The 9,636-nt window shown below is 34.6% G+C and overlaps 1 long non-coding RNA gene across 1 annotated transcript; it reads left to right on the forward strand.

Annotated features, from left to right (window-relative positions):
- The first annotated feature begins 7,046 nt into the window (after positions 1–7,046).
- LOC113285576 lies at positions 7,047–8,045 on the forward strand. The gene is made up of 2 exons (XR_003328764.1): positions 7,047–7,604; positions 7,766–8,045. It is a non-coding gene; the product is annotated as an uncharacterized LOC113285576 (long non-coding RNA).
- The last annotated feature ends 1,591 nt before the right edge of the window (positions 8,046–9,636 follow it).

The raw sequence follows: 9,636 nt of genomic DNA on the forward strand, positions 1-9,636 counted from the left end.
ATTTTAATTTTTCACATGGTGGCAGAAGGACAAGTCATGATGGTTGCGGGACCACTTGCTTTTCTAACCACGTGATTCATGGAGAGATGTCAAGTTTCAAGAGTTTTGATTGAAAGAGGAATCCTTGAAAGAGCATAACCGTAATAATAATAATAATATTATAACAATAATAAAATAATGAAATAGGGGAGGGCCGGCTAGAACCGGCGGCATGGACGGCCGGCTAGCCATGTGGTCCCACCCTCACGGTTCTTTTATTATTTTATCTCTTCCATTTCCTTCTTTGATTAGACTTCCAATCCTAATTCTTCCACGAATGCTCCTTTGAGCATTATCACTAAATACACCCGTGCCTCTTGCTCGGGGGTGCCCCAAATGCCCGAAAAAGAAATTTCCATTACTTTCCATGGAATTCGACCGAGAGAAGTCGTGGATCCTGAGTAGGTGAATATTTAGGGTTTAATTAGTGTATAATTTCTAGGAATTCAATCTGATGAATACTTCGTATAGGTTTGATTAATTTTGCTCTATACTAGCATGCAATATGTCTAGGAGCATTTAGATATGATGTGATCAGCATCATACGTTGTTCTGGGTTAATTCAGACACCAGAGATGAATTTTGAATTTAGTAAAAATGTGCTGAGTCTTCCAGTTTTAATTATGAAATACATAGAATATTAAAAGTTCTACCTCAGAAACCCTAATATTGCCATCGTACATTACTACCGCCATGGCATTGCTAAACTGCGATTCACCTTGTGAAGATACAAATTTCTTATGATTCCGATACCGATCAGAGATGCATGATTTTTCGATGTGATTTTACGAATATGACCTTCGTCAAAAATCCACCATCAACACCCGCCTGTACGAAGATGAACTTTCAGATGAAAGTGATTCAGATATTGAAAATGATGTTGATGAGGAATTCTCCCAAAATATCAAGCTTTTTGACCATCTCATTAAGAAAAAGAAGTCAACTTCTTTCTTGACTGAGTTTTTGACTCCTCTTTGTCAAGAAAACAATAAAATGAGAAAACTCTTTAAGGGTTATGATTGTGGATATAATTTGTTCCAATCTTTTCTTAAAGATCGTGAAGAAGATGTGCATTCAAAAAATTCTGAATGTGAAAATCTTCGTCATAATCTCTTTGTGTTTAAAGAAAAACTTGCAGAATCTGAAACAAGGTGTGAATCTCAACAAAGTTGTCTCAATGAGAGAGAAAATGTTTTGCTCTCTCGATAAAAACAATTAGAGGCTGACCTATCTGCTGCTCACGATAAGGCTAAAATGTTGGAAGGAAACTTGAAAAAGTATACCTTTAACTCAACCAAATTATCCACTATGCTGGGAGCATGTAAAAAACATCGTGATACACGAGGTTTGGGATATAAAGGAATAGACACTCCAAGTATTAATAAGATTGGTGGTATTCATGCTATTGCTAATATCATTTTCCAACAGAAGAATCTCACTGATATCAAAAGTGATGTTCTACCTCCAACAACTGAAGTACCAGAGAAGGTTCGTCAACCTCCAAAGACAACTCACATGAGATCAAGTAGTAGCATTCCATTCAATTGTCATTACTGCGGAAAAAAAGGAAACCTTGAAAGGAGATGTCGTTTTCGGTCACGGAATGAGAAACTTCATAACATTCTCGTTTATATGTCTAAAGAAGTGATCAAACCTGTATCTCATATTACTGGTTTTAATTGTCCAACCTTTAGACAAAGAAAGTGTTGCAATGAGCCAACCTTTGTTTGTAAAGGTAGTCTGAAACCTTTTCACAATTATAACAGTTGTCAAAAGGTTAATGTTGTAAGGACAGATAACGATCTTCGTGTTCCAATAAGAAGAAAGATGGTACTGCAAAAGAAAAATCTTTCAAACTTTTCATCTATGGGTGAAGAAAGTTTTGGATCGGAAGGCTCAACGGTTCCTGGATATATTCACATCAATAATCGTGTATTGGAACTCAAGACCAGTATCAATAGATTCAAGGTCAGCATTAGAAAGGCAAAGATGGCAGCAACATCAAGTAATTCTTGTCCTTTGGCTGTTAATTCTCTTGAAACTACCTTGATTATTTCTCAAGAAAAGATGTGGAATAAAGTCAACACATTTGATGAGAAAAATGCTCATCATGTTACAACTTGACTACTTTTGTTTTATGCCTCCTCCATTGAAACCATGTGAGGATGCACAAGATTCTCAAGAAGACATCTACTTCTTGACAAAGTAGTCTTTGTTGTATTTTGGTTATTCTTCTTTTAGTATGTATAAAAGGAAAATGATCATCATACTGTCGAGCCTTGCTCCAGTTAATATTTGCTTTTGATATTTTGTATGATCAAAATCTTTGTTGCAAACAATTAAAAGCCTCGTAAGCTATTCCCTAAAACATGCAGTTGATTTGTTGTTTTTCAAATAAATCTTTTGTGCTCTAAATTTATTTATTGAGATAAGATGTTTTGCCTGAAGTTTTAAACTTGTCCTTGGTGATCGGCTCAAAACTTGTTTGGTTTAGGCTCCATTAGTTCATTGGTTCTGAATATTCTTATTCATGTCCACGAACGACCCGTGACCTTGGTTCATGATCGGATGTATGGTTCCAACACTAACGTGTTTGGAATATGTGACCCTAGATTTTATTCCTAGAAAAACAATATATATATATATATATCTAAGATAGATTTCCCGATCTCTTAGCTGTATGTACATTCCAAAACCCTCTTGGAATATCATAAACTGCACGATGAATGGAAGCAAGAAGGAAGACAAAATTGAAGATGACAAGGTTATTGAATTTCATGAGAATCCTCTCACCATAACCGGTTATTTTTCATGTGATCATGAAGAAAACAGACCTGTTCAGATGTCATCTGATTTGGTTGGAAATGTTATCCGAGATTTTGGGGTTGTACATGAACAACTTGCAATTGCAACAAAGAATCTCACTTTCTGAAGACCGAACTGAATAAAGCGACTGATGATCTTGCTATTCTTCGATCTCTAATTTCTGACTATGTTTAAGTCTTTCAGTATGGTTATAAGTTTTTGATTTATAATGTCTAGGAAACTTCTTTTTGAGAATTTATTCTTATGTTTAAGAAGGATAACTAGGGTTTGGAATAGCATTAATTGTCATTCCAGATAGTTATTTCAACGATTTTCATCTTGCAATGTTTTTAGATTTATTTATTTAAATTCTAAAGATGGAAGATGATTTTTGAAGTATTTAATCTTTTCAATTTCATATATTGCAATTGGTTATGAGATATATATTTGTTTACGTTCGTGAACTGTGCTTATCTCACATATGTTCAACAGTTAAGTCTATTATGCCATTATGCAAATATTGATGAAAGATGAAATGAACTTTTGAAAATATTCCACAGTATTGATCTTTCCCTGATCCATTTTTATGTGAAAGTACTGTATGACTCTGTAAGTTTTCTTATGTTGAGCGTTTTCGATTAAATTAATCAATAAGGTTTTCTTATGGTTAATTTATTAGAGTTTACTAGATACAAATCCATGTGATTTGTTAATGTCCAAAGAAATCATTCTTTTCTTGTAAAAGTAAGGTTGCTCTTGTTGTTCTCTTGGGAATGACATAAAATGGGAGAGAGTTCTTAATTGATCTTGTGCTTAATTGCCATATCTTTATGGAAAGTGTGTTGTGGAATATTGTAGGATTTATCTTGTATCTTTATAAACTCCTTGATGGATACACTAAGTTTCGACTATGTGAAATCATCGAAACAAAGTTGATATGATCTCTTTTAGTCATGAAGTATCTTTTTGAAAATTTCATTATGATCCCGTAGTTTTCGTACCAATTTATATTGACAAAAAAGGGGAGAATTATTTGGTAGTTCACACTACATACATATGGTTTACAGATCATTATGAAGGGGAGGGGGGGGGGGGGGTAGTTCTCATTGTAAGATGAAATATTGACTAAGGGGGAGTAATACATATCACTATTGAAAATACGAGGGTACCCAAATATACCTCAATCTAAAACTTTTCCAATTATAAGTCCTTTTCCGAAAGTGATTGTCTATGGACTTAGTCGTGACAATACAACTAATCGGTTCACACTTCGTGTGATCGTCTATGGATACGAGATCGAGACAATACAACAGCGAAGTATGTTTACTTGATAATAGGTTCGGACTTAACCAAACTCTTGGGATTGTCTATCAAGTAAAATAGGAATTAACGTTTGTGCGATTTACTTTAAATTATAATAAACACAATTATAATTGCGGAAAATAAAAGTAAATAACACAACAAGAATTTTGTTAACGAGGAAACCGCAAATGCCGAAAAACCTCGGGACCTAGTCCAGAATTGAATACTCTCAGAATTAAGCCGCTATACAAAATCAAACCAACTTCGTATAGTTGATACCAAGCAACTAAACCTATAGTTCACCTAGTTTGATCCCTCAGTATCCTTGCGCCTCCAACTTGTAAATAAGTCACGCACTTGGAACAATTCCTTTGGTTCGTATTCCAAACAGTAAAGAAACAACAAATGTGTTCGGTGACAACTCTTTTCAAACAACGTGATATGAGTCTAACAAAGGCTCTTCCGTTTAACCAATAAACTCATTTTTCGGGTCCTTAGATCAATCTCTCAAAAACTACCGAAGTAATTGTTAGACTATGCAATCAATACTATTAATCACAAAGAAGTGTATTGATGCCGATATACTCCAATAATCAATCCAGTCTATCACAAAGATAAACCGATTATAGTTGGATCCCTTTCCAGCCGAAACAAGTATTGTGCACACCAAAGATAATGAACCCAAAAAGTATTCTTGTCTTCAAATCTTCTTTAATCTTCAATCAGCACCTGCACACAATAAACTTGAATCCCTTGTGATCAATCACACACAAAACGGAGTCTGTTAATGTTGGATTATCATAAGACGTCTTTAGATCTATAAACAATCTAAAGATCCCCGTCGAAACTTCGATCTAGTTTGGGTGAATCTTATATCAGAAGAGAAGATTCTCAAGCATAAAAAACTAGGTGCAATCAAAGTTCAACAACTGTTAGTTAATCAAATCAATCGAAAACTAATAATAAACTGAAATTATCTAGTTTCCCACCAACGGTACTAATAGAGCTTCTCAATCCCAAAGATGTCTTTAAACTGAGCGGTCGTAAGAGATTTCGCCTAATTAGGTTACTTTCCTCTCCGAATAGGAGGCTCCACCAGTAACAACACAACTAGGTAATTTTGCTGGCTTTGAGGATTAGTTTGCTAGAAATGCAAACTTCAATATTTATAGACAAGGAAGTTTGGACACTGAGGAATTTCCAAAACCGAATATTCTCAAAGATATGCAATAAACACAAAATCGGTTTTCATAACTCCTGGAAATGCGTTGTCCATATATTGACCGAAATCCCAATAGAAAATCTATAATCAGTAAATGCACATTACTAATTATTATTTTCTAAAGATATGCATTTAATTACTAGAAATTAAATAACATACAAAAACTAAGAAACCTTAATTAAAAGATTCTCAATTTATATCGATCCTGGGATTCTCCAACGCTTGGTGGTTTCAACCGAGCTATGCTCTAACAACCATAGTATTATTTCAAAATTGTGATACAATTGAACTTTGATTATCTATAGTAATACGATAACACTGTATAACAATGATTGAGAACATATGTTTTCTTATTGTTATGGCGACGGATCTTCAACAACAATGATGCTGAGTTGAACACGTTCAGATCTCTGAAGTACTTGGAGTAGCGAAGAATTCAAGGAATGTTGAAGAGGCAAGGAAATTAAGCATGATGGATGAGAAGCTATAAAGTTTATTTATTTTGTAATCCATATGTATTGATAGTTTTGTCACTAAAATTGACAAAGGGGGAGATTGTTAGAGCACTGCTCGGTTGAACTCGCAAGCGTTGCTATCTCAAGCTTGTTTGTCAAGTTTAGTTGATCAAAACTATATACTTGATTTCTAGTCTACTTATAGTTATATCTCGGATTAGGATAAAATGTGTAGTTGAGCTTTAGACTTCACGACGTTCACTAATTGAAGACGAAGATATACTGAGAAGATTGGGGGAACTTCATCATTAAAAGGTATGCGGATACTAAAACCTATCTAAGTTTGTGTACCTAGTATGCGAACAAGTTTACCTGAGTTGGGTCCGGAACAGTTGTTCGCGAATGGGGTTTGCGAACGGCTTGACTAAGCCAAGGTCCGAAGCTGCTGTTCACATACCTGGTTGGCAAACACAGTGGTAAAGTTCTAGAATCGGTCATGTACTCATGAATTAAAACATTTATGATTTAAGGAATGTAATCTTTGCAAACCGTGGCTTAATGTTCATGAATTGATTCTTGTATAAGTACTTTGTACGATCACGAATTGAACCTATTTCGATTCAATTTGTTCATATATATTTCTATGAGATAGTGAACAATTGAATAACTACATTTGAAACACAATTTTATTCATTTGATTATCTTTCAGGATTGATTGATCTTCATATTTGATCTAGAAGTATTAGATGAATACGGCTAAGACAAAAGTGTTCATATGGCTAACTTCGGTTAACTATTATTGAGCCAACTCAACATACACGTTTAGGTACGACAACCCATATCTAAACGAAGGTATATTTCATTTGTGTGTAACAAGCTAAGACCATCAAACAACGAGAATTGATTGCTTTATTTTTAAGCAGACTTAGCTTGAATCTTAAATCAGGTTTTCATCTAACGATGAATATTGAATGCTTTGTTACTAAACTATCTTAGCTTTGATTGAAAGCAACCCTGATTTGGAAGACAATATAAGGAAGAACTCTAGCAATGGAAAGGGTTATTTGGATTTTGGTACTCACATTTTGTCCAATAGTAGTGTTTGGTCTAACATTTGTCCAACTTAGAGTTTAGTACTTGGAAATAACATCGACCTTCTATGACTAGACATTAATGAATTTTGTGTGATTTATTAATAGAGTTTACAAGTGTACCCCTAAGGTAGGCCTACGATCTAACGTCCTAAAAAAATTCGATAAACACCTACGTTCCGGATGCAAGAGATCCACAGAGGATTAGTTGAGATGATTTTATATTACACCTGCCCCATTCACGCCACTATCTCAAGTTGTTTTCTTCCACTGGCTCTCTTCGCGTCCTTTACTACCATCGCCATTAATACTAAGCAAATATTGAGATGATTTATTCACCCCCATTTTCTGTTCGTTCTCACAATCATCACTAAATAGCACCTATATGTTTTCTTTCTTCCCCAATTAATTCCCTAATCACCTGGGAACAAGATCGATATACTCAGCCAACTAAAATTAGAAAATCACCTCTGTAAATTAGAACAAGTACAAAAGAGATCGATCTCGAAGATCAAAAACCCTATCACCACAACTCATTGGAGATGTATAAACAAATTGATGGCTAATTAATTTGGGGATCTGAAAAGTCGAATAAAGAAATTGACAGCTAAATTTTGGGATCTGAAAATCCTCAATTGTTTGATAAGAGAAGAATTAAAAAGAAGAAATTAAGAAGAATTTCACAAATGGGTAGGCTTTTATACAGATCATTGTAGGTTTTTATTGAAAGAATTTATGGTTGATAGTTGAAGTGGGGATAAGTTTAATTGCAGGGGTGGTGGTGTTGGTAAATTAGGGTTCGTGGATAGGGGAGAATCTTTCTAATTTTGGTGTTTGTATCGTTTGTGCAGAAATAGGCGTAGCAATAGGATTCTGAAACGGTTGAAGAATGATGAGAAGATTAGAGACAGGGAAAATGGTGGTAGCGGAGTTTGGAGAAGATGAGTTGGAGTCAGGGAAAATGGTGGTGGCGGCGGCATTTGGATAAGATGAGTTCTCAAGAATATGGAATAAATGCCAGGAAAGTGGAGGTTATAATAGTAAACTCGTCCACAAATTTCAAATTATTTTTTGTTTTACTGTATTTTTTTTATATTTTTTAATAATTTCTAAACGGAAGTTGATATTTAACTGAGTCAACTGAAGTCAACGTTATTTCCAAGTACTAAATCCTAAGTTGGACAAATGTTAGACCAAACACTAACATTGGACAAAATATAAGTACCAAAAACCAATTAACCCCAATGGAAAACCTAATCCCCACATTTCTGTATGTTCCTAGTTGCGCATTAGAGTCGATTCTCCTTTAACTTAGGTTTTTCCAAAACCATTATAGGTTAATGACTTGAAGACTTCATTGGATTCGTGAAGCTAGATCCAATTATTTTCTCTGTAGTTGCGTAATCTGATCTTACTTGTTCTATCGAATTGAGTTTTATCTTATCTAAGATTTACTCGAGATTTATCTCCGATAGGTAAGATATAAAAAATAACCACAACAGTTCTTCGTCTTAGACTCTTGTAATTCCGCAATAAAATTTCCTGTTAATCAGTTGGGTTATTGTGAGGTGACTAATATTTCTAGGCTTCTCTTCGGGAGTATAAGACCGGATTATTAGTTGGTTCCTTTTCACCTTGATTTTATCGACGGAACAAAAATCGAATAACGAATAGACATATCTGTGGGAGACAGATTTGTTTATAAGTCTTCGACTTTGGGTCGTACCAACTCTTATTTGTGTGTGAGATCGGCTAAGGGAATCAAGTGCGCAGAATCCTGCGTGGTTCTAGAGGTGTAAGGAACGCGATTGTACCTTAATTGGTGTGAGACTTGATTAGGGATCAACTACATTCCATTCCGAATTTAACTTGTAGTAGGCTAGAGTCTGTAGTGGCTTAATACAGTGGTGTTCAAATCTGGACTAGATCCCGGGATTTTTCTGCATTTGCGGTTTCCTCGTTAATAAAATTTCTGGTGTCTGTGTTATTTCTTTTCCGTATTATATTTTTATATAATTGAAATATCACAGGTTGTGTGTAGTTCAATCGTTGATAAATCCGACCTTGTTTGTTGGATAGAACTTGATTGACACTTGGGCATTGGGCATTGGTCTTTGGTACCGTCCAAGTTATTTCTCATATCAATCAGGCTCGCTAATTTCTATATGATTGATTTGCTGATTGTATTGATAAAGAGATATAAACTCTTTGATTTAATTCTTGATTGAGTATCACTTTTAAGTTGGTGCTCTCGGAATTAAGTTGGAGTTTCGTCCATACAAATTGCCTAACGAATTATTTGGTGTGGTTGTTATACCCCCGCCTTTTCACAATTTTTTTAGTCTCTTTGATTCCCAATAAGTGTAACTAAGTTAATTCTGATCTTAGTTCAAGCTTGTCGAAATTTAGGATTCGATTATTCAAGTCTAGTCGATTCCTTGATAAAAAAAACTAGTTAACTAACCTAGTTTTTGTCTTGTCTAAAAGAAGCTATAATTGTTTTAAGAATAAGTGGAACCTGATAAGACAAATTAAGTTAATTCTGACCTCTTTTGAGTTTTATTAAATAAAGAGATTATACATACATAATTGGTTCGATTTGTAACTAAGATATCGTAGTTAACTAATCTGACGAAGGGAAAACTGCTTCGGGCAATTGTTTTCTTGATAACATACTAAAACAAAATTACTTAGGTATTTTCGGTTTTAGTATTGGTTACCT

Source organism: Papaver somniferum, chromosome 6 (genome assembly GCF_003573695.1).
Source record: "Papaver somniferum cultivar HN1 chromosome 6, ASM357369v1, whole genome shotgun sequence".
Classification (NCBI taxonomy): Eukaryota; Viridiplantae; Streptophyta; class Magnoliopsida; order Ranunculales; family Papaveraceae; genus Papaver; species Papaver somniferum.